A 25,438-nucleotide genomic window follows, 5' to 3' on the forward strand; every position below is an offset into this window, starting at 1 on the left:
AGGCGAAGTCCCGGCAGACTGGAGAAGGGCAAATGTTGTCCCTATTTTCAAAAAGGGGGAAAGAGAGGACCCAAATAATTATCGCCCAGTCAGTCTGACATCAATACCAGGGAAGATTCTGGAGCAGATCATTAAGCAAACAGTCTGTGAGCACCTAGAAAGGAATGCTGTGATCCCCAATAGTCAGCATGGATTTCTGAAAAATAAGTCATGTCAGACTAACCTGATCTCGTTTTTTGACAGAATTACAAGCCTGGTAGATGAAGGGAATGCTGTGGATGTAGCCTACCTTGATTTCAGCAAGGCATTTGACAAGGTGCCGCATGATATTCTTGTAAAGAAGCTGGTAAAATGCGGTCTTGACTATGCTACCACTCAGTAGATTTGTAACTGGCTGGCTGACCGAACCCAAAGGGTGCTCATCAATGGTTCCTCTTCATCCTGGAGAAGCGTGACTAGTGGGGTGCCACAGGGTTCTTTCTTGGGCCCGGTCTTATTCAACATCTTTATCAACGACTTGGATGATGGACTCAAGGGCATCCTAATCAATTTTGCAGATGACACCAAACTGGGAGGGGTGGCTAACACCCCAGAGGACAGGATCACACTTCAAAACAACCTTGACAGATTAGAGAACTGGGCCAAAACAAACAAGATGAACTTTAACAGGGAGAAATGTAAAGTATTGCACTTGGGCAAAAAAAATATGAGAGGCACAAATACAAGATGGGGGACACCTAGCTTGAGAGCAGTACATGTGAAAAGGAACTAGGAGTCTTGGTTGACCACAAACTTGACATGAGCCAACAGTGTGACGCGGCAGCTAAAAAAGCCAATGCAATTCTGGGCTGCATCAATAGGAGTATAGCATCTAGATCAAGGGAAGTAATAGTGCCACTGTATTCTGCTCTGGTCAGACCTCCCCTGGAGTACTGTATCCAGTTCTGGGCACCACAGTTCAAGAAGGACACTGACAAACTGGAACGTGTGCAGAGGAGGGCAACCAAAATGGTCAGAGGCCTGGAAACGATGCCTTATGAGGAACGGCTAAGGGAGCTGGGCATGTTTAGCCTGGAGAAGAGGAGGTTAAGGGGTGATATGATAGCCATGTTCAAATATATAAAAGGATGTCACATAGAGGAGGGAGAAAGGTTGTTTTCTGCTGCTCCAGAGAAGCGGACACAGAGCAATGGATCCAAACTACAAGAAAGAAGATTCCACCTAAACATTAGGAAGAACTTCCTGACAGTAAGAGCTGTTCGACAGTGGAATTTGCTGCCAAGGAGTGTGGTGGAGTCTCCTACTTTGGAGGTCTTTAAGCAGAGGCTTGACAACCATATGTCAGGAGTGTTCTGATGGTGTTTCCTGCTTGGCAGGGGGTTGGACTCGATGGCCCTTGTGGTCTATTCCAACTCTATGATTCTATTCAATGATTCTATGAGGATCCGGCAGGGTCCTAGAGTCCTCCTTCCTTTGTCCCATAGCTGTGAAAGCACTAATTAGGCTTTGGGATGGAGGAGACAGGACTCTAGGACCCTGTCAGAGCCCTCACACCTCCTTCTCAAAGCCCAGTGCCGCACTTACCCAGGTGAGGGGAGGCTGAAGGGGGGAGAAGTAAAGTGTTGCCGAAGATCACCAAGAAAAGCCTTGAGAGCTGTGCGTTGGACCACCCTGTTGGACTAGACTGTCCTACTTAAATGCTATTCCATTGAGAATGGTGTTTCTTACATGCTTAAACCCTTGACAAATACTCTCATTGGCTCTAAAAACAAATCAAGTCTAATCAATGAGATTTCTCATAATCCAAACAATGCCTCATATGCCTGGAGCTTTTGAGAGAGAAAAACAGTTTGCTTTTTTTATTATTAAAAACAAAACAAAAAACACCCACCCATCTCTTGATTGCTTTTTAGGACACTTAATTAAAGCAATTTTTAGTCTTGTTTAATCGTGACTCGATAATGAACAACAGCATTTCTGTCTATGCAGAATATATAAGATAACTCTCAGTGGAAAATAAATTCTTCTTTCCTTCCAGCAGAGATCATTTTCTCCCTGACTAAATTTGGGGGAAGTAAAAAAAAAAAGTAAATCAAACCAAGTTCCACCTCAATACTATCCTCATCAGACTCTCTAAAAATACATAGTGACTACATTTTCAAATGATCTTTTGTATTTTTTGCTGTGGGATATATATTACAAGGGTAATTTTCTGGAATACTTGTTCTTTTTCTGTTATACTATCACATTTGGGACCTCCAGCTGCAAAGTAGCAATCAGGCTGGGTTCCCAGTTTGGGTAGAAATACCTGACCTCTTGTAACCTATAGCACTTTACAATCTTCAATTTAAATTACAGAAAAACTGACATGAACTTACCCGACACTTCATAACAGTTCTTGTTAACAGCTCCATCCTTTCGCCTCATTGTATCCTGCTCAATGGCTCTGGTTGCTACTATTCTACTCGGACAGCTCTATCTTTTCCTCTGCTGAGATTACATTCTTCAGAGCAACTTAGTTCTGACCATTTGAAAGGGTCTGATTTCTTCAGGTGAGGCATGCTTTATTCTGTATCCTGTTTTTTAAGGTGGTAAACATGATCATGACCAGTGCCCCCCCCCAAAAAAAATAGGTGCCAGAACTCACCATGAAGTTGTTGCAGTAAGTGCCACACTTTTTAACAACAACAAAAGAGAGATCCTGGTACTGTGTATCCTTGAGTACCCCCTGGGGGGGGGGAGCACTGATCATGACCATCCAAATGCAGTGCTACCTCGGGTTAAGAACTTAATTCGTTCCGGAGGTCTGTTTTTAACCTGAAACTGTTCTTAACCTGAAGCACCACTTTAGCTAATGGGGCTTCCTGCTGCTGCCGCGCCGCCGGAGCACGATTCCTGTTCTCATCCTCAAGCAAAGTTCTTAACCCGAGGTACTATTTCTGGGTTAGCGGAGTCTGTAACCTGAAGCGTATGTAACCTGAAGCGTCTGTAACCCGAGGTACCACTGTATTAAGAACAGGGCCTTTGATCTCTCCCCACATGGTGAGGAGCCATCTTCTCTCCTTTCCATTCCTCGTCCACCCACATTATGTATAGAATGGATTTATTTGGGGACCACCTGCTACTAGGTGTGGAATAAAGGAACTTAGGGAGTTAGTGAGTCACCTTCTGGTGAACCACTTTCTTCTTCTTTGGTTGATCTCACAATTGGCTTTCTGGGACTACCTTTTTTCACCTACTCCACACTGCTTGATTTGGCTGAGATTTATGTGTAATTGGCCAGGATGTGGAGTAATTGTTTTTTGCTTTTTTAAAAAGAAAGGTTTGGGCACACTTGGACAGATGGTGTGGTCAGGAAAGGAGAGTTGTATATGCTCTGGTGAGCATCCCATGGGTAAAGCGATACTTCCCATTTTACCTTTTTCTCCCAGTTGGCTTGAGAGGGAAAGGGAGGGGAGCATGACTTGGGTCTGGTAGCCTTCTTCCCTGTGAATGCTGGACAGTGGGAATAAGATGGAGCAGCCAGTAGGCACTCAATGTGCAATTAAATTGGGCCATCAATGAAAGGCATCCATCAGTTAACCTTACCTGATGGTTAACTGGAACCAGTTTGTGGTTAACGTGGAACCAGTGTGGTGTCACCCAAGGGAGAAAACATGGGGCTTCCTCAGTGTTTTCCCCTGTTAATTATCACCACAGAAAAATAATTATTGTCCAGCCCACTGCAGATCCTTGACTCAATAGTAATAAATGTGACCCTCTGATCTCAACTGTTGCCTGGTGTCTTCATTAGTGATAATTGCAATCCAGCATGGCTTTCCTCCCTAGCCATCCAATCATCAAATGTTTCTACACCCAAAAGGATGTCTGTAGATAACTATTATATTTACTTTTTTAAAAAGATATGACCACTGTCCTACATGCACATCCAGTGTGGTATACAAAGTGGTGGCTGGTTTACTAAAATATTCTTGATTTCTAAAAATAAATGAATAACTGTAATACACACCAGCAGAAAAAGCTAAAGTAGAAAGTTATTTAGACACAGCAAAATATTGTTTTACTGGCTGGTGTAAGGGAGTAGGATAGTGATATCTCTTGACTTAATAGGAAAACTGTATTTTTGTGTTTCTGAATATCTTCAGTGAAACACATTAGCCATTTCACTATTTTATAAGCATATTTTTATGATTTTATTAACTTCATTTCCCCCCAGCACCATTTTGGAATTTGCCTCTTTTTCCCTTCTACTTCTACACTTCTTTTCCCTTCTTTTATTTCTACTACTCTTTGCTTGGTCCAAGGTGAACAGCCATGTTTCTTTCAACTCTTCTCTTACCATCTTGTTACTGTCAGGATGAATATTGATGCACAGGCTTCTATCCCTGACTGAGAAGCTGCCTTGATGGGAGGCTTTGGGAAGATGCGGTTAGCACTTTTGGATATGTAGTCACCATAGCAAGTAAGGATGATAGCATTGATGTGGAAATTGGTGTCATTTACTTTTTTAAAAAAGGGGGGAAAGTGTAGTCAAGAAGAAAATTATCTCTACTGGAAGGAGGTGTAAGTTATCTTCTCTTCTCCACAGGGATATGTATTTGGGCAATTTCCTTTCCCACCTGAAAACTGCAGTAAGGGGATTGGGTAAACTAAAACTCTCCATTTATTTTAGCCAATAGAATGCCACAGGAGAGTGGAGGCTAACAACTGGTCATCTCTGAACTGGATTCATTCAGATTATACTTTACAAATCTTGGTCCTCCATGACTCCCAGTCATTGTAGACTTCTGTAAAGATCTCAGATTCTGTCCAGTTGTGTAGCAATGGCAACCAGTTTCCATTGTATATTGTTGCTCACTCTCAGTTGAGCAAGAAGAGGTAACATTCTTTTTTTTCTTTCCTGTTGTGGAACATGCAGTTGGGATGAGCTGCTTTTTAGAACCTTCTTGTACATCGTGGGTATAACAATGGATAATACGTCTTCCAACATAATTTTCTCTTATTTTGTGCAGGATGCTAGTGAAGAAAAAAGAGGTGGAAGAGAAGACAAAAGAGGCAGAGAAGAAGGGGTAATTACTGAATTCTATTTCTACTATGGACTTAGCCAGGGGTCAGCAAACTTTTTCAGCAGGGGGCCGGTCCACTGTCCCTCAGACCTTGTGGGGGGGCGGACTATATTTTGAAGGGGAAAAAATGAACGAATTCCTATGCCCCACAAATAACCCAGAGATGCATTTTAAATAAAAGGACACATTCTACTCATGTAAAAACACGCTGATTCCCGGACCGTCTGCGGGCTGGATTTAGAAGGCGATTGGACTGGATCCAGCCCCTGGGCCTTAGTTTGCCTACTAATGGACTTAGCAGTATAAGGTTTTTTTCCTTGCCGGCCAGCACAATACATGACAGGTCTCCAATACATTTCTTTCTTTGGGGGGGGGGGGGGTTGCAAGAAGACATAACAGTTTTTCCTATTTGTACTGAATGTTGCTTCCAATCTTTCTGCATCTAGTTAATCATGGCCTTTATTTACATGAAACCTAGAAGTGTACAGTAATCAGCTGAGCAGCTTTTGCATTTTTGCAGATCAAAACATATCTCTGTTTCACTTTCTTTTAATAAAATTTTATGACTTTTAAATGCATAAAAAGTAGCATATTGTGCAAACTGTAATCAAAACGCTGAAGTAGCCCCAGCAGTATTACCATCTGTGACACTTAGCCATTTCCACAATACATCTTAATTGAAATGTACAAAATCTGTTAGTTTTAAAGTTTTAAAGATGCACATGCAAGTATTTAAAATGCAGCCTTTAGCCTACCCCTTGCTCATATAATTTTAAATAATGCAGTCATGATTATGCAATATGAGAGAGAATGAGAGAAACAAAGAGAAAGAGATAATGTTTCCCTTGCAGCTGAAAATCACATCCTGGGGTCAAGTTCCATGTAGGATAGATAATATAGCTGTGCACCAGCTATGTGTCTTGCCTAAACTGCAGTGTGTGCAAATTATGTACAGTCATATTATGGTTATGAAAAAGTTGAGGACCCCTCCCCAACAGAATCAACACACTGATGCTCTTCAGAGGAATCTTTTTTTAGATGTCCAGGGCGTATGCTTATTAATGTGGAGTGGTGGCACCTGAAAAGCCTTTTCCTGTGGTTAGAAACTCTTCCTACCTTGAATCTCAAAAGTCCTCCTTTGGTTGTGGTTCCTTAACCCTGTCAAAGCAGCAGATGTTGCCTGGACCAAAAAGCAAAACCAAACCCCATACAACTGCAATCCCAATATTAGCAATGAGGAAAGGAAAATAGTTCAATCATCATATCCTAAGCTCTGCTGGCATCATATTTGAAGCACATTACTGAGGTTAGAGGACCATTCTTGCAGTTTTCCATCCATTTTTGATAAAATACTTTTCCTCCCAATTAAGAGCAATGCAAGGGTAACCAGAGACAGCTTGGGTATAAACCTTTGGTTGGTTTGAAGTTGTCAGCTGACAGAGGTGGCTTTGGAGTCTTTGGATCAAAGTTGTTTCCTGATCTTTCACTGACACCCCCTCTCCTGACACCCCCTCTCCTTTTGCCCGTACCATCAGAGCTCCAATATCAACTGGGCAACAGCATTGGAAGTTCCCATTGTGGCAAGGAGGGGGAATCCAACACTGTATCTCCTTGTTTCACACTGGATCTTCCTCTCTGATAACAATGTTCTCACTTTCTTGCTCTCTATGTATGTATATCATTGGAAAAGAAGAACCAATATATATTATAGTCCCTGGGATGCCCTCTGAAGGGCCATAGGATTGCCACCACAGATTATAAAAGCAGTGTAGGCCTCTGTGTATGAGGATGCTCGTTTTGTATTCTGAGTCATATTAGAGCTTCTGAGGAAAATAACGTTTGATTTGTATTGCATATCCAGGAATCATCAGCTAGGAAAATATGCATTCCAAACCAGGTAAATGAAAATTTTGGCAACATCACTAGAAATGAGAGCAAAAGTGCCGAGAAAGTGAGAGAAAACCATCTGCATCTTTTTGCATGTCTCCATTTGTAAGATATATTCTCAGATTACTGATGGGAAGAAACGTGCATAGATATTTGTGTATTTAGGGTCTTAGCTTACTAAATGGAAAAGGACAAAATCAATACTCAAGAAATTGCATTTTCCAGCTTCAAAGTACTGCAAACAATGAAGAGAAAATAAATGTGTAACAACGGTCAAAATAAAAAGCAATTGATGATGCCTTCTTGAGATGCATGTTGCAGAACATTGATGATTTATAAAACAATGATGTGACTGATGCAGGAGGGTGAATAGTAGTTAGAGGTTAATTCTTAAGAACAGAGGGAAGATAGAAGCTCTTTTCACATATAATTTTAATCCTATGCAAGAATATATTGAGATGAGCAAAATAGTTCCTGCACACCTGCAGCTTATGCTTATATATTGTGCCCACATCCCAGTTATCAATACATGAGACTGTGAAAAGGTTGAAAAATAGGTCACAGCTTTTGCAATGTGTCTATTTGATATGCAACATTATGGGGAACCTTATGTTGTTGGACTCCAACTCCCATCAGCATGGTCCATGGTCAAGGAGGATGGGAGCTATAGATCAACAACATATTGGGGCCTCAAGTTCCCCATCCCAGGACTGGTTATAGTCATCCCTCTCAAACTTAGTAGGTATGTGCTTGGTACCACACTGAGGACCAGTCTTCTTGAATGGGCAACATAACCCTGACTCCCAAGGTTCAGATTAGTGATGTTGCTGTTTGCTTTTCACTGCCCACATGCCTGAATGATGTACAGAGGAGGCCCTGTCATTATTGTCATAGTGAGGCTTATCAGCTTAAGCCTGACAATGCTGACATGTTGCATTGCCAAAGCCCTGCCAGATCCTCACCCCCTCACCAAACCACCTCACCCACCTTTTACACCTCACCAAATCCACCCCCTTCCCTTAACATTGTCACCCAAACTACACACTTCCCCCTTACAGCTCACCTAAATTGCATCCAGGTTAGCTGCAGAGGAACAACTGGGGCAGGGAAGGACAACTCTCCAGCAACAGTCCTGCTCTGCTGGTTCTTCCCTTCTCCTGACACTGCTGAGGCTGAAATGGAAGCATCAGTGTGCTGTGGCAACTGCAGCAGAGCAGGGATGATGAGAGTTGGGCTTCAACAACATCAGGAGAGTCACCATCTCTCCATCTCTGATGTATTCATTGTATGTGTGCGGAAGAATGAAAAACAGGAAAATTCCCCCCACTCTCTCCTCTGAAACATTAATGAGTTAATAGTTATGAAGACTGTGATGGGTGAAATATTTTTATGTTTAAGAACAGTTATGATTTTCAGAAATAAGCATAGGAGTTGATGAGAACTGTTTCCACAATCTAGCCAAAACTATGCAATAAAGTCCCTTCACTTTCAGCGGAAGATTTAAGCATATGCCTGCATATGCCTCATTAAGGTTAATTAGAGTTAAAATGTTATCTTTTACTGGATCTTGCCCTGTATTCCCTCCCCACACCTGCCCTATTCAATCTAGTTTGCCTTTTGCAATTTTCAATATGTACTATTGTTCCATGTATTTGAAACAAATAAGTCACATTTATGGTGCTATTGAACATCTATAAGTTCTGACTTACAGTATTGTAAGCATAAAAGTAATTTGATGTGTTTGTTTTACAAATGGCATGCATTTTCATAATGACAAAAGGTTGCATTTGTTTTACAAATCCATCTAGTCTGCCATCCGCGGTTGCTACATGTTCAGGCTGTAATAACTGATATCACCTGATATTTAACAGAAATATTTAGACACTGATCAGCAAGCAAATATATATGAGAACAGAAGGGAAAGATCATTGAAGACACAAATATCTTGCTGAAATTTGGGAAACAGCTTTTGTTTGAACTCCTAGGTCTTTGATTTCTTTTCTTCCTGGCTTCTTATACGCAACATTGTTCAGTTTCATCCTGAGATGATAAGGAAGGCCTGCTGATGGCAATTTTGCAGTTGAATTTTAGCAGCAGAAACAAAAGTATACCTCGCCGAATAATATGCTAACTAAAAACCTGTGATTCAACACAGCCTAATCTCCTGTGCCACTAGACTGAGGCTGTGTGTCATAGGATTTTGCACACTGTGGCCTAAATGTATGACAACCCCACTGGCTATGGGATGGCACATAAGGGACGATCTTATGCAGCTGGCATATGTCTGCCCACTGCTAGGACCACTCAGTTTTGTTTCAGCCTGAGCCACAAACAATTGTTTTCACTTGGTAAGTCAATAAAGCTCAGGAGTTGACCTGAGAGGCTATTGAGTCTGGTAAATGGAAAGAATAAGTGGGCAGTGGAGCTACATCCTGGTTTCAGATGCATTGGCCTGAGCTTCTAAGAAAAGGGGAAACAGATGTGGAGGCAGCAGGTGGAAGTTTTTAGCTGTTCTCATTTTATCTGTAAACCTCTTTGAGTCCCTGAAAGGTGACTCAAGTGAAAGGTGAGATATAAATAAAATAAAATATAAATATGCCTGAATAGTTAGGAGATTGAAGTTAGCACTCTGAAACAAAAACTCATTCTTTCTGTCACCAGTCACCTGCAGCTTATCAAGAGAAATAGTGTTTTTGTGGAAAATGCAACCAGCATCTACAAAATTTTAATTTCTCCTTTGTATTTCAAGAACACTGTAAAGTAAATAGTGAAAACAGAATGTGTTGTTTTCTTCCAGTGCATATTAGTATCCAGGAGCACTGGAATGTTAATGATTACATGGAAGATTTATTTCTCTCAGGAGCTGTCTTTGGCTTTTGTTTACACCCCATCCTCCTCCCATATCTCCACCTCTCCACACCTTCCATGAGATCCCTTTTTGCATCTCTTGGTCTTATGTGGATATCAATAGGTGTCTGAACAGCAGAGGGATATACTGGCAGCCAAATTGTCTGGGCAGGCACAAGTTCCTTTGTAGACAGGACAAATAATTTATAGTTACAATATCATTTATGGATCGGTTTAAACAGGTCATTAATAATATAGGTGTGTTATCACATTAAGTCAAACCCAAACCAAAACATCTTTACTCAGAAAAGGTTCCCATGAGTGCAATGCAATATGAGTGATGTCTTTCACTGGCTCACAATAATAAATGGCCAAACTATGCATGTGTTTTAGAAACCACAAATTGGCAAGTCTGACAAAAAAAAGTTGATTGACCTGTTGCTAAACACTTTAGTTCTGAGACCCAGAAGCCATCAGACTTATCAGAGGATAGTAGTAACATTGTGTAGCTTTGGCAAATGAAGAACTTTTGAGCTTCCAAACCTCAAAGCTCTGTAACTGCCACCTTGGAAACAACATAATTTCATTTTTATTAGAGCAATTGATAAATTAGTGTTCAACTGAATCCTTGAAAGGGCCTAAGAGCAAGCCTGTGTGAACTGTTGTATGATCCTTTTATATCTGTCTATTAACACACACACACACACACACATACACACCTTACAATCAAAACCCCAAAGAAGCCCATATGTCTCTTGGCAGGCTTGTGAAGACAATTGATAAACAACACTGACACACAGCACATATAAAATAAATCTTAAAACATACTGCTTGTAATTACCAACACTTCCGTTACAAGATTTGCATAGTGCAGTGTAAAAGAAATTGTACAGCAAGCCCTTTGCTCTTTCAGTGGGAAATTTCAACTCTGTTGTCTTATAGTTGTTACATTTACAAATGAGATACAACCTCTGCGTCTCCAATGGTAGATATTATTTGTCATGCTGTGAGAAATAGTTTTGGGTTGTTGTCACCTAGTGTGGTGACAAATAGGTTCCTAAAATCTTTCTGAGACTGCTGTTTTGGAGAGAAGTCACAACGAAATTTCTACAGACAAGAAAAATCCATATGTTTGTCCTAGTTAGAGGCACCAGATATGTACAATTTCAAACAAAATAATTGCAGGGTTCAGTTGTGCCCTCTACAAGACTCGGGGGGGGGGGATCTACACAACTCTCTTTATGATGCTCCCTTAACTTAATTTTAACTAAATTTCTTATATAAGGTCATATTTGTTTTCTCTTCCCCTCTCTCTCTCTGTGTACCCATATACATACATATATACATGCATAATTTTATCTGCATGACACCTTTTCATAGTTCAAACCATGCTCAGGGAAGCTTACAACATGAAATAATGCATAATTGCAACATACCAAAAGTAGTCATAAACAATAAATAAAGCATCAAAAATTACACAACCAAACAGAACCATTTCCACATAGATCCATAAGATCCAAAAGGGGGGAAAATCAAAAAATAATATTAATTACAACAGCCCCGCCCCCTGACAAAAACCCCTAAACAATGCTCAAGCCCAAGAGACTGTTCAGCAGCCTCAGCTGAAGTCAGTCAGGGTCCTCCCCTGCCAGGCTGGGTGAAAACAGGCCTGCAGAGCAGGAAGCCAGTGTTCCAGGACTCACAGCCAATATTATTAGAGACCTAGCTTCTTTATTGGTGTTTATTTTATTGCATTGTAAGTATAGAATGGCACGCATTACAAACAATAAAATGAGAGGAATAAACAAAGACAGGTTTTGTGAAGTTCTGTGGTGAGCACACCAAGTGGGGAAGAGTGGGGAATTACATCACAGTAACAAAATTTTCTTTCTGACTACTGTAACTGTTCAGTTCTGGTCAGGGTAGTTTCATAACTGCACAGTTAATTTTTGGGAGTGATAGCCGGTCTTTGGTACCGGAGAGCAATACCCAGACTTCCCTGGACTTTCCGTGTGATTTGACTTGCTCATGCTTCCATAATGCAGTTCCAGAAGGAATATATTTCATTTGTGGCTCTAAATGAGCTATGACTATGAAATGGTATTGCTGATGCCTTGGCCTTGCTTTCAGATGCAGGGATTTCGAGACTTGGCTTCTAGGTGAGTACCAGAGCCCGATAGAAGTCAAGGGCAGCCTTGACTTCCAATGTCAGAGCTGCTTACTCAAGGTAAGAGAACTCACAGAGAGTTCAGCAATTTCAAAGAAGAGGCTACCTATCTGGAAATGATGCGGATTGAACCTGAGACATTGTGGTATGGCTCATTAAATACCCCATTCATATGAATACTTTTACCCCAAGTAATCTGGGAGCAATTCAACAATGAGAGTTTTTTGGTTTTTTAAAAATGTCTTTTTACCAGGGTCTTGCACATACGTGTTTGTTTGGATTTATAGTTACTGTTGTGGTACTTAAAGCGCAAATACTGAGAACCCAATGAATGGCCTCCTAGAGTTGTTTGGGTCAAGTAATAAATATAAGGCCAAGGGTAGACAACTATTCCTGTAATTTATGCAGAAATTGGATCAATTAAAACAAATTGCCATCTCATTAAGGTCTCAACATTGCCACTTCTCAAAAATAGTGTATTATTATGCCCACAGTTTGACTTTTATGCTTGATTTATACAATATCTTTAGGTATGAAATTAAGAGGTAAAATAATATTGAAAATGAATTTGGCACACAGAACAGATATTACAAGTTAACAAGTGAACAAGCTGGGAAAATATTTTTGTCATTATCCTGTCATTTTATCAACAACAATCTCCTTTGTTGTTCTGGAGAGATTAATTACTACGTTTCTTTTTGAAATCCATAGTGGTAGAGTTGAAATTGACATAATAATAATAATAATAATAATAATAATAATTTTTATTTATATCCCGCCCTCCCCAGCCAAAGCCGGGCTCAGGGCGGCTAACAACAATCAAATAAACAATCAAATAATAACACATTCTAAAAATATTTCATTATAAAAATTAGTTAAAATCAAATTGATGGCAACCGATTAAACAAAATTCTGTGCAGGTTGCCAGAGGAGGGAGTCAGGCTGCGCCCTGACCAAAAGCCTGGCGGAACAACTCTGTCTTGCAGGCCCTGCGGAAAGATGTCAGGTCCCGCAGGGCCCTAGTCTCTTGTGACAGAGCATTCCACCAGTTTGGAGCCGCAGCCGAGAAGGCCCTGGCTCTAGTTGAGGCCAGCCTAACCTCTCTGAGGCCTGGGACCTTGAGGATGTTATTATTTGCAGACCGTAGGTTTCTCTGTGGGGCATACCAGGAGAGGCGGTCCCGTAGGTACGAGGGTCCTAGGCCGTATAGGGCTTTAAAGGTTAAAACCAGCACCTTAAACCTGATCCTGTACTCCACCGGGAGCCAGTGCAGCTGGTATAATACCGGATGAATGTGCTCTCGCAGCGAAGACCCCATAAGGAGTCTCGCCGCGGCATTCTGCACCCGCTGGAGTTTCTGGGTCAGTCTCAAGGGCAGCCCCACGTAGAGCGAGTTACAATAATCCAGTCTGGAGGTGACCGTCGCATGGATCACAGTGGCTAGGTCAGGACGAGAGAGATAAGGGGCCAACTGCTTAGCTTGGCGGAGATGAAAAAATGCCGCCTTTGTTATAGCTGTAATCTGCGACTCCATAGAGAGGGAGGTATCGAAGATTACACCCAAACTCTTAACGGACGGTGCTGGCACTAATTGCACCCCCGCAAGAGATGGGAGTTGCCCCCTCGATCCCATATCGTCCCGCCCCAGCCAGAGGACCTCTGTCTTCGAAGGATTTAACTTCAACCGGCTCCCACGTAACCATCCAGCCACCGCTTCCAGACATCTGGTCAGCGTGTCTGGGGCCGAGTCAGGATGGCCATCCATCAACAGATAGAGTTGGGTGTCATCAGCATACTGATGGCAACCCAGCCCAAAACTCCGGACAAGCTGGGCGAGGGGGCGCATAAAGATGTTAAAAAGCATCGGGGAGAGAATTGCACCCTGAGGCACTCCACACACCAAGGAGTGGCGTGATGACAATTCCCCCCCAAGCGCCACCCTCTGTCCCCGACCAGAGAGAAACGAGCGCAGCCATTGAAGGACTGTGCCCTGGATCCCCACGTCGGCAAGGCGGTGGTCCAGGAGTTCGTGATCGACCATGTCAAAGGCTGCTGACAGATCTAGAAGAATCAGCAGCCCTGACCCGCCTCGATCCAGCTGCCTGCGGAGATCATCTGTTAGGGCGACCAGAGCCGTCTCGGTCCCATGACCAGCGCGGAAGCCGGACTGGAATGGGTCTAGAGCAGATGTTTCATCCAGAAACCTACCAAGCTGTTCAGCAACTGCTCTCTCAATCACCTTACCCAGGAATGGAAGATTCGAGACCGGGCGGTAATTGGATAGATCTGAGGGATCTAATGATGTTTTCTTTAAGAGCGGACGCACCACCGCCTCCTTCAGTTCCCCTGGGAATATCCCGGTGCCAAGGGACAAGTTGATGATATCCCCCAGGGGGCCCCGCACCTCGTCTGGACACGCTCTAATCAGCCATGACGGGCACGGGTCAAGGGGACAGGTGGTGGGCTTTCCAGCTTGGAGGAATCTGTCCACATCGGCTGGGGATATCCGGTCAAAGTGGTCCAATACTGGACCCGAGGACAGTCGAGGGGCCTCCAGTTCCTTTACTTTATTGTATCCAAATTGGCAGGGAGGTCATGGCGGAGCATCAGGACCTTCTCCGCAAAAAAGCTCGCAAATGCCTCACAGCTGTGTGTCAGATTGTTATTTAAATTTGGCTGTCCTTCAAGGGACGTTAAAGACCGAATTATACTAAATAATTGTGCCGGGCGAGAGCTAGCGGATGCAATGGAGGCCGAGAAGTAAGACTTCTTAGCAGCCTTCACTGCCATCTCATAGGTTTTCATAAAAACCCTATAAGATGTTCTTGAGGCTCCGTCACGGGCACCCCGCCATACTCGCTCTAGCCGTCTGAGGTCCCGCTTCATTTTCCGAAGCTCCTCGGTAAACCAGGGAGCCCGGTTTCTGCGGGGTCGCAGAGGGCGCTTAGGTGCGATCTCATCGATGGCTGCCAGGAGCTGGGTATTCCAGCCCTCAACAAGCTCAGTCAATGAGTCGCCAGGGGGAGTAAGGTCCCGCAAGGCTTGACGGAATCTATCCGGGTCCATCAGCCTCTGCGGGCGAGCCCAAATCGGCTCGCCACCTAAGCAGGGTGGGGGTGGAAAGTCAATCCTGGCTTTCAGAGCGTAGTGATCAGACCATGGCACCTTCATCGAAGGAGACATGATCACATCTATACCGGCGCCAAAGATCAAATCCAGCGTGTGGCCTGCTTGATGTGTGGGGCCCGAAACAAACTGGGAGAGCCCTAGTGTCGCCATGGAAGACACCAGGTCCAGAGCCTGTGAGGAGGGAGTGGCATCAGCGTGGAAGTTGAAGTCTCCCAATACCAATAGGTTAGGGAACTCCAAGGCCCAGCCGGCCACCGCCTCCAGCAGGCCTGACAGGGTGGCTGCTGGTGCGCTAGGTGGCCGGTACACCAGCCAGACAGCCAAGCTCTCCTCGGTGCCCCACACTAGGCCAACACATTCAATGCCGGGGATCGATGGCGATGGTAGAGCCCTGAAAGAACAATCTTCCCGGATTAATACTGCCACCCCTCCCCCCCGGCCCACAGTCCGTGACTGGTGGAATAATGTGAAATAATCTGCTGAAACACAAATTTCAAGGACTGCTTTCGGGTTTTCTGTTCTGCAGATACATTTACAAACACAAATTTCACTTCATGTCTCAAACAAAGTGAATTAAAGTTCTGGTTTTCTTTTGTAAACTTTTGCTGCATAGAAGTGGCACTGAATTCTGCCTGAAGTGAAGTTCAAGGGAAATCAGAACACTTCCTACCAAGGCAAAATTTCTGAGGATTTGTAATGGAAGCTAATACAGCTTTGATAGGTCTAGCAAAATTTTCCACGTGTCTGTCTTATTACTATATTATCACTATGTTGTTGCCTACTTCTTTCTTTACAAAAAAAAAATATTATTTGCTTTTTTATTACAAAAAACAACAACACATATCCCACATCCCCTTCCCTCCACCCACCAATTATACAACTTTCATACCAATCACAAAATACAACTGATACCTAGTGACTCCCCTTCCACCCTTTTCCTGGTTTCTTTACTTTTCTACTAAATCACATATTCCAAATTTTTAATCTTCAAATGTCTTCCTATTTCTATTTCTTCAAATTTCTATTAGCTCCTATTCTGCTGGATTTGCTCAAGACCTGCTAGGTTCATTACTTGTTTACACTGTTTCTTAACATATTCAATAAACTTTTTTCAATCCTCCCTATATTCTTTATCAACCTTTTTTCTTACCCTATTTGTTTTACCTGCCAATTCAGCATATTCAAGCATTTTAAACTGCCACTCTTCCTTAGTGGGTACCATACTTGTTCTCCACCAATAAGATTTGATTCACAGTGGTGGCATATAATAATAAATTCTTTTGTTGTCACCATTCCCAAGAGTAATGTTTCAGGTTTTGGGGGGAAGGTTTTTTTTTGGTTTTTTGAATATATTTTTTAATTCATTGTAAATTACTTCCCAGAATTCCCTGATTACCACATGTGGAAAAAAAATCCCTCTACTTCATTGAATTTCCAACATTTCCCTTTTTCTTTTTTTGCTAGTTTGGCAGGTGTTAAGTACCATCTGTGGGTAATTTTCATCATATTTTCTTTTAATGTGTAACATCACCTAAAGCAAATTTTGAAGTGATTTTTTTTGGGGGGGAGGGGGAGCCCAAAAAAGAACATAGAAAGAAAACAAAGGGTGACTGTGGGAAATAATTTCTACCTCTTTTAGGAAAATAATAAAGCAATAGTATTGTTGTTATAATTATATCATCATTGTACACAAACAATGTACCGGTATACTCAAACAAATAATTATAGCTCAGTTTTAAACTGTTAAACATCATCATGAAAATATCTCCCATTTTTTCCCTTGCATTCCATACACATGGGAAGTATATATATTTATACCAATTAGGATGTGGCTGTTCCCAGATGGCATTCCCCAAACTGTAATTCATATATTTAATTGTCATGCCCCAAATTACTATATGAAGAAGAGCTGTAGTGCAGTGGTAGAGTCCCAGGTTCAGTGCCTGGCATTCTCCTGCATGAAACCCAGATCAGAAGGCAAACTAGTCAGCCCAGGGCAAACAGTTCACTGGGTCCACAGCTATTTCATCCATCATGCACACTGCCTCCTGCTTCTCAGGACCATACCTTATAAAACCAGCATAAGAATAAGTGTGCAGAAAGAAATGGTAGTCTGGAAAGACTACTAGTTGAAGGGATAAAGAAAAAGTGAGGATTATTACTCTTGGCAAACAAAGCTATTCTAAGTGTAGGCTGAATGGCCTGGCAGGCTGCAATTTATCTTGGCCCTTGGTGTGGGGCCAAGTGCCACCACTGGGCAGTTGATCCTGTGCCCAGAGGAATGCCCACAGGGGATGATCCGGCCTACCATTCGCTGCTTCACAAGAGTGGCCTTGGGGCCAGCCCACAAAGGCACTTGCCCTAGAAGAGCAAAGGGACATATGGCCAAGATGGAGCCAGGAAGTTAACACCAGCACATGGTAACGCTTACTTGTATTGGCTTGAGAAGGAACAGGAAGTATAGTCTTAAAGGAATTTACCAACAAATAGTTACTAGAATAAAAGAAATCACTGAGCAGGAAGAACAGATTGCTTTTCTGCTTATCATCCCCCAAATGTTGCAAATGTTGTTGCTTCACTCCGAACAGTACCAGCCTAAGTTGGTATTGGGTGACCTCTGCCACAGAGGCTACTTGGGTTTCCAATGACAGAGATGAAGCAAAGAGCATCCACTAATGCACCAGCTCCTTCAGTACAACCCCCTGCCCAGGCACATTCCCGTATTCTCCAAGAAGATATTCATTTCTGCATATCCACTATTATTCATGGAATGTGGAGGTAGCCTTGACTTAACCTTTGTTTTTCAGCTTCTCCACTGGATAAACTTAAGTAATAAACACACAAATCCAAGCCTCTAATAAACATCCATATAAACCTTTGGGGTGTTGGATTTAGTTCCATTCATTTGGACTGATAACAATTATGGATTAACTTCTTTATTTATTTGGCTCTGCTCCTAAACACACACATTGTTAGTGCTATCATTCTGAGACTTACTCATGGATAAGCATATTTAGCAGAAGGGATTGCGTTTTTAACAACAATTTTCCCTTGGTGCTTCTCTGGTGAATGTTTGTGTGTTGGTTCCCCCCACCCCCTTTTTTTTACCACTTGGTTTTTGCAAACATGAAGATGTATTGGGGACATCAGAAACTGAACAGCTCTACATTATTAGATTCAACACTATAGGGAAGGAAAAGTCCAAATAATGATTTTAGATACCTGACTATATTTATGAAGGTGCCGTGCTAGTCAGAAGCTGTTCGCCATAACTAGAAGGATTGTGTTGGCTGAGCCTTTGAAATGTGGTTCATGATATACTGCCAGCACACTCTTCTGTCAAAGAGCTATTTCATTAGTTTATGGATCCCCTTAAATGTTGTGTTGTTTGCAAACTCAACAACAACAGTGCATCTTTTGTTCCAAATTTAGTTTGGTTTCAATAATTTCTCTAGCCAGTCAATACAAATAACTTCCTTGACAGAGCTTATAGACTTTTCATAAGCACTACATTCTCAAGCTTTATCTGTTTGCCTTTCATAAGATTACTTAGGTTAGCATATTTGCTTGAGAAAAATAAACTGAAGGAGACACTATGATAAAACTCTTCCTCAGAAAAGAAGAAGGGGAAAGACGATATAAAAAAGCACTTTGTCAGCTTGTCTCTCAAATCCATATCTCTGTGTGGAGGGGGATTACTATTTGTATTTTTAGGGGAAAGGTATTATAGGATGGCCTTTGGGTAGTGGGACTACACAGCAGAGGTGCCAGATGGAGAGGCGGGGGAAAACCACTGCTGTGAAATACAACTAGGGCATTGTGTTGTGACACTGGTGGGTTCAAAACTGTGAACTCACAGACCTGTTTTCTGGCAAAATTCACTGAGAATAAAATTCCAAAACCAGGGCACCACTGCATGGAAGTTCCTATTCCTTGTTTCCATCCTCTCGTGTCTAACGGTGCTTGAAACAAGAAAAGAGCCTCTCAGACAAATTTTAATGTGCAAGTAGTTTGATGTTAAGAAGAGGTGATTCTAGCACTTGGGTCATAAGTCATTTAGGACTTTATAGGTCAATACCAACCTTTTAAATTGTGCTTTGAAATAGGACCAGAACATGGTTGCACCTGAGGTGAAGTGGGCCAGTCGCCACTGCCTCCCCGAGTGCCAACTTCCTCCAACACCACCTCTTACATCCTCCCCACCTTCCTCTTTTTCTTTCTTTCTTTTTTTTTTTTGCTGCACATCAGGGTTGGCAGCGCAGGCCCCTCTAAGGCTCTCTGGGGACAAGTTGCCCACGTTTTACTCTGAGGAATGCCTTCCTTGGTGGAGGCATTGCGGGTGAGGTGGCACAGAGAGAGACCACCCCTCTTTGCAGAGGCAAATCCTATTTAAAGTTTCATACTGGTAATGTGCAAAACTTTACATAAGTATTCTTCACCTCTCCACCATTACTAGAATGAAATGTTGGCCGCATTGCCACAGTGCCTCTCCCCAAGGAAGGCTTTTTCTTCAGATCACAACTACCTGGCTCTCCAGGTACCTGCATAGATATACTGTTGCCAGGTTGTGTCAGGAGCAAAGTGGCAATGCCTCGGCAGATCTGCTGGGTCAGGGTGGTGAATGACTGGCTTGTGGTGGCAGCAATGATTGTCTGAAACAAGGAGTTCCATTTTGAGATGACCTTGCTGGGAGCCAGCATAATTCCATTTGCTTTGTCCCAGTCTAGTTTATCTAGTTGCTGAATTTTGAGCCACCTGCAGTGTCTTCAAAGGCATATAGCATGTTAACAGGAAACTCCAAATATTGTGCTGCAGTACCTTGTCTGTGGAAATATCTGCCAAGTGATAGGCTCTCTCACATGTGCATCAGCCTCAGATCTGTGTTCTGTTCAGGCAGAACTAATGCAGAAAGGAGCAACTCATAATTTCTGGCCACTAATATGTAGGGGAGCACATCCTGTTTGATCTTAAGCACCTGCATTGGCATTAAAACTTACTAAAGAGGTGGCAGCTCTATGTACAGCCTCAATCTGCCATTCAGACCTACTTGAGTCTCCCTCCCTCACACACTGTTCCCTAGAAACTGCTAGTGAATATGATCAAGTTTCCCATTAGAGTCTAATCTTTAGGATAGATCAGGTAAATGTCAGAATGTTATTCTTGTGCTTATGAATTATTCAAAAATATTTTAAAGTAAAGCTATTATTGGCACCACAGTGACCTGAAAGGAGTTTAATTTTCTGTAGTACTAGAAAAGAATTTGCTACTGTCTGGAAAAGGGGAAACATTTTAGGAAAGCTCTCGGTGTTTAAGGCCTAGGATATTTTGTATTTACCACAAGGGTGGTGAACTCAGGAGAGTGCTCTTTTCCCTCCTGTGTAATATTCTGAGGGACACAAACCATCAGTGGACAAGACCAAATTCAAAGCAGGTGAGTCCACATCAGTCCATCTACACCAGGCTTCCTCAACCTCGGCCCTACAGATGTTTTTGGCCTACAACTCCCATGATCCCTAGCTAACAGGACCAGTGGTCATGGATGATGGGAACTGTAGTTTCAAAACATCTGGAGGGTCAAGGTTGAGGAAGCCTGATCTACACACTGCATCAGGCTTCACACTAAACCAGCCAGCCAGCCACATACTCCCCACCCTTCACTCTCATCCATATTCATGCTGGGGTAGCTCAATTGGTAGAGCATGAGACGTTTAATCTCAGGGTCATGGGTTCAAGCCCAACCTTGGGCAAAAAAATCCTGCATTGCAGGGAGTTGGACTAGATGACCCGTGTGGTTGCTTCCAGCTTGTATTCAGAGGCTCACTATCTCTAACAATGGAGGCAGAACATGGCCATAAGGGCTAGCTGTCATGGATAACTTTGTCCTCCATGAACTTGTCGAATCCTCTTTTAAAGCCATACAAGTTGGTGACCATCACTACATCCTGTAACCCAACAGGCTCTTCCAAACTAGTATCTTATATATACAAATTAGTTGTATGGCAACTTCAAACTAAATAAATAAATACTAAATAAATAAATTTTTATTTATACCCCCGCCCTTCCCGGTTCAGAAAACCAGGCTCAGGGTGGATAACAACAAATTTAAAACACTTAATTGATGCAACAAAAAACCAGCATAAAATACAGTATAAAACATGAATAACAATAAATTCAGAATTCAAAAATCAATTTAGGGGGGAAATCCATCCAATAAACATTAGATGATCACCAGGGCTAGCTGACTAAGTTAGTCCTATTTGGGCCAGCGAGGAGACCAGGGGAGAATTAGCTGTGGGATCCCAGAGTGGGTAATCTTCATAAAAAGGGGAGAGGGAGGGAAGGAAGGGGAATAAAAGATCAGGCTAAGTTCAAATTGAAAGCCAGGCGAAATAGCTCTATCTTACAGACCCTACAGAAGGAAGTTACCGTATTTTTCGCTCTATAACACGCACCCGACCATAACACGCACATAGTTTTTAGAGGAGGAAAACAAGAAAAAAAATATTCTAAACGAAACAGTGGATGTATGATTTTTGTGGTTCATGCTGTGGCCACAGACATGTGATCTGACGGTGAGTTTGGGGTAGCCCAATGCAAAAATCCTGAGGATCCGTGTGGATCCATGCTTTGTAACTACGTTTTTGCACCACTGCGGCCCCAGGCAACAGTGGGTGCGTGATTTTTTTTTGGTGCAAGCTGTAGCTATGGACATGCTATGTGATCTGATGGTGAATTTGGGGTGACCCAGTGCAAAAATCCTGATGATCCATGTGGATCCGTGCTTTATAACAGGCTCTCTGTCCCTCTCTTCTCCCTAGTCAGCGGCTCTTCTCCCGCTTTGCTGTTTCAAAGCAAGCAAAGCAAGCCATGAAGGAAGGAAGGAAGGGGAACCATGGATCCTCTGCTCACGACTGCAGCAGATCCCCCCGCCATCCGCAGGCATTCGCCCCATAACACGCACAGACATTTCCCCTTACTTTCTAGGAGGAAAAAAGTGAGTGTTATGGAGCAAAAAATACGGTAAATCCTGCAGGGCCCTGGTCTCATGGGACAGAGCATTCCACCAGGTCGGAGCCATCACTGAAAAGGCCCTGGCCCTGGTGGAGGATAGTCTGTCTTCCTTAGGACCTCTAAACTAAACTCTAAACTAGACATAATATTAGTATTATGTGAATGACTGAGACTGCAATTCTCTGCACACTTACCTGAAAGTGAGCCTCATTGACCACAGTGGAACCTAGTTCTAAGTAAACATGCACAAGATTGTGCTGTCAAGTATGTTTCAAAACATATTTGTCCCATGAGCATAAAGGGGAACAAGTAGCCTATAAAAAGGCTTCATCTTGATTAAGCTGTGCAATATTTTGCAAATTATCTCTCTTTTCTGTTGGCAAATTATCACCATGAAATGATATTCTTTACACATTTAATTTGAAGAATCAAATTTTATTTTTTTTCACCCCAGTTTGAATGATTTTGTGTACATATGTGTCAGCTTGCAAAAGAATACTGAACTATCTTCTTCAGTTTATCAACTCTGTTAGTTGCTATTATTGTGTGATACATTACATAATATGTTGTTCTCATTTTTCAAATAGTCTAGAAAAGCAGGGAAAACACTTTCGGCAAGTGTGCTTATATATAAAACATATGTTTATCAAACTTTCCTAAAATTTTTGAATGTAATGGATGAGACTCAGAAATCATAACTTGTAACTTGTTTCCAATAGATGACAATAGGTCAGGGCATGTTATGCCCTGTTGCTCTCTCTATCATCTGGTAATTACATGTATTGTCTCTAGACATGGCAGAAAGTAAGAAAAATGCTAACTTTAAAATTTTAGCCATCTAGCAATTTAGATAGATGATAGATAGATGATAGATAGATATATAGATGATAACAGACACACATGCAACTATAAAAAGAGGTTAGTAGCTACAGCACCAGCACAACTTGTGCTCTTGATGCAAGATATGAGTTCATCTAGTCATGATGCAGATAATTATATTTCTCTGTACAAATATATGTTCTTCTTTGTTCTTTGGAGAATGATATATGGAATTTGCTCTCATAAGATGTAGTGATGACCACCAACTTGGATGACTTCAGAAGTGGATTAGGTAAATTTATGGAGGATAAAACTAACAATGTCTACTTGTCTTGATAATGAGTTTTTAACAGTGAATGGCCTCTTAGGCTTTCTCCTTGTGAATAGGTGTTCACTATGTCATGGGGGGGTACGGGGGGGATCAGGATATTAGAGATGCTTAGGTGGGGCATGGCCAAAAGGGGTTGGGAACCACTGAACTAGACGGACTCTTCATATGTTCTTGTGTTGAAATTTAAAGTCCAGTTATGGTCATTAAAATGTCCTCTAGTTAATATAATCTTTCCCTGGAACTTTTTTTTTTTTAAGTGGCATTTAAATATTGTATCTTGTCTCAATGCTTATTTTTAAGGGTACTGACTGGAAGGCATTATTTTGGCAGTCATTACTGCTCATTTGCAATGTGCTTTTTTTTAAAGGTATCTGTGCAGTGGATATTAAGGAATGTATAACAGAGACATTTTCCTTTGTGGGAAGAATCATCATTAAAACACACACAAGTGCAAGCATCACTCAACTGGTGCCAACCCCAACAAAGGTGTGGTCAGGCAAGAGACCCAATGGGAGGATCCTTACTGAATGGAGCTAGTGGAAGGCCCAGAAATGGGCCTGAGAGTGGGGCTAAAGCTGGACCAGCCTGGGAACCCCTGGATCTTGGGCTGTTCTCATAGATGTAATATGATAGCATTGAGTCAACTGCATGCCCAATTGTCCTGCTTCCACTGTAGCCAGTGTAATCAGCAGGTCTGCAAGTTCAGTGGTGGCCCCACAGCTCCACCAAGCCCTGCTCGGAGCACAGGTGAGGTAAGATTGTGCTCTAATTTACCCAGCATTCATTATGCACTTGTCTTATCTTTCCTTAGCATGAAACCTGATTTTTTACTTATTCATATCTTAAAATTCCCTATTATTTCTTATTAAGCCTCTCCAGTTGCTTATGGTTTAGCTTTCCAAAAAAAATTAACATATTCTGTTCCTTATTTTGTAGATGAATTAGTACCATACTAAGTAGCTATTCCCAGCAATTCCAGAAAAACTAATTGAACTGCTCTCCATAAGGACTGTACTGCAAGGTGGGGGGAGGGGAAGCAAACCTCTTATGCACCTTATTATTTTGCCACCCAGAATAGCTCCTTACAGTGCTCTAGATAAAACTTGAGAGGAATCTACTACATCCCAGGAATGCCCCTGTTTCCAAGAAGGCTGCTGTTGTGGGGGGTTGGGGACAACATCCCACAATACTCAGAACTCCTTACATTACCAAAGCAAAATGATAAGAAGCCCCTCACCCCCGAAGAAAGGAAGGAAGGAAGGAAGGAAGGGAGAGAGAGAGAGAGAGAGAGAGAGAGAGAGAGAGAGAGAGAAGGTAGTTAGGTGACCACCTTAACTCACACTTGCATATGCTTTTGATGTACTAATAACCAGCACAATAATAATAATAATAATAATAATAATAATAATAATAATAATAATAATAATAATAATAATATAAAAGAAATGGAGTCTGGATAGATGCAGGCAAACCAGGAGAAAGCTAGGAAGTAAAAATGATCCTTCTTGGTCTATGAAATAAAATGGGTTGCCAATATGAGTGTGAATCCACATCCCCACCCCCTTACAATCATTCATGTCTTATGAAGACATAATGAGTTGTTCATCTGCAGTTTCTGGGCCAATCTGCCATCCCTATAATTTTCCTTTTATAAACTACATAGGAATCTCTATGCCTGCCTCAGCAGAAGCTATTATTTATTGGCTGACTTCCAGCAGATGCCATAAATTGGCCTAAGTTCACAAGCCTCAGCGAAACTTTCAGTGAACTTGGCTGTGGAGGTTTTTTACCTTTGATACCGTTAAGAACCTGTACTTAAAGCTACTTCCCACCCCCTCTCACATAAAGAAAGAAACCTATGAAAGCAGCCTAAAGAACAGCAATAACTGTTTTCACAAGGTCGACTCTTTGGGCCCTAAAGGCACACTCAGAGAAGGAAAAATAGTTTTCAAACTATTGATCTTATTACAAAAAAAGGAGGAGAAAACATGATGGGATAGGTTTGTGCTTTTCAAAAACAAGATATAAAGATGACCCAAACAGGAAATTATGTTTCCTCTGCTGGGGAAAACAGTGCAGATTTTTCCCATCCCCAAAATCAATCTCAAAAAATGGAAATTAAAATCAATAAGGGTGGTGGGGTTTTTTTATTATTACAAAAATCTTTCTCTAAATACCTGT

At 42.0% G+C, this 25,438-nt stretch overlaps 1 long non-coding RNA gene across 1 annotated transcript in view; it reads right to left on the bottom strand.

Moving 5' to 3' along the window:
* Positions 1–4,640: 4,640 nt before the first annotated feature.
* LOC310704796 overlaps positions 4,641–25,438 on the bottom strand; it is a 49,901-nt gene continuing 29,103 nt past the window's right edge. Inside the window, exons 3-5 of the long non-coding RNA XR_014525011.1 lie at positions 8,017–8,125; positions 6,183–6,246; positions 4,641–5,016 (exon numbers count right to left, since the gene is read on the bottom strand). This is a non-coding gene — a long non-coding RNA (uncharacterized lncRNA). The remainder of the gene's footprint in view (positions 5,017–6,182; positions 6,247–8,016; positions 8,126–25,438) is intronic.

The sequence above is a fragment of the Podarcis liolepis genome (assembly GCF_965112155.1).
Source record: "Podarcis liolepis genome assembly, chromosome: 4".
Taxonomy (NCBI): Eukaryota; Metazoa; Chordata; class Lepidosauria; order Squamata; family Lacertidae; genus Podarcis; species Podarcis liolepis.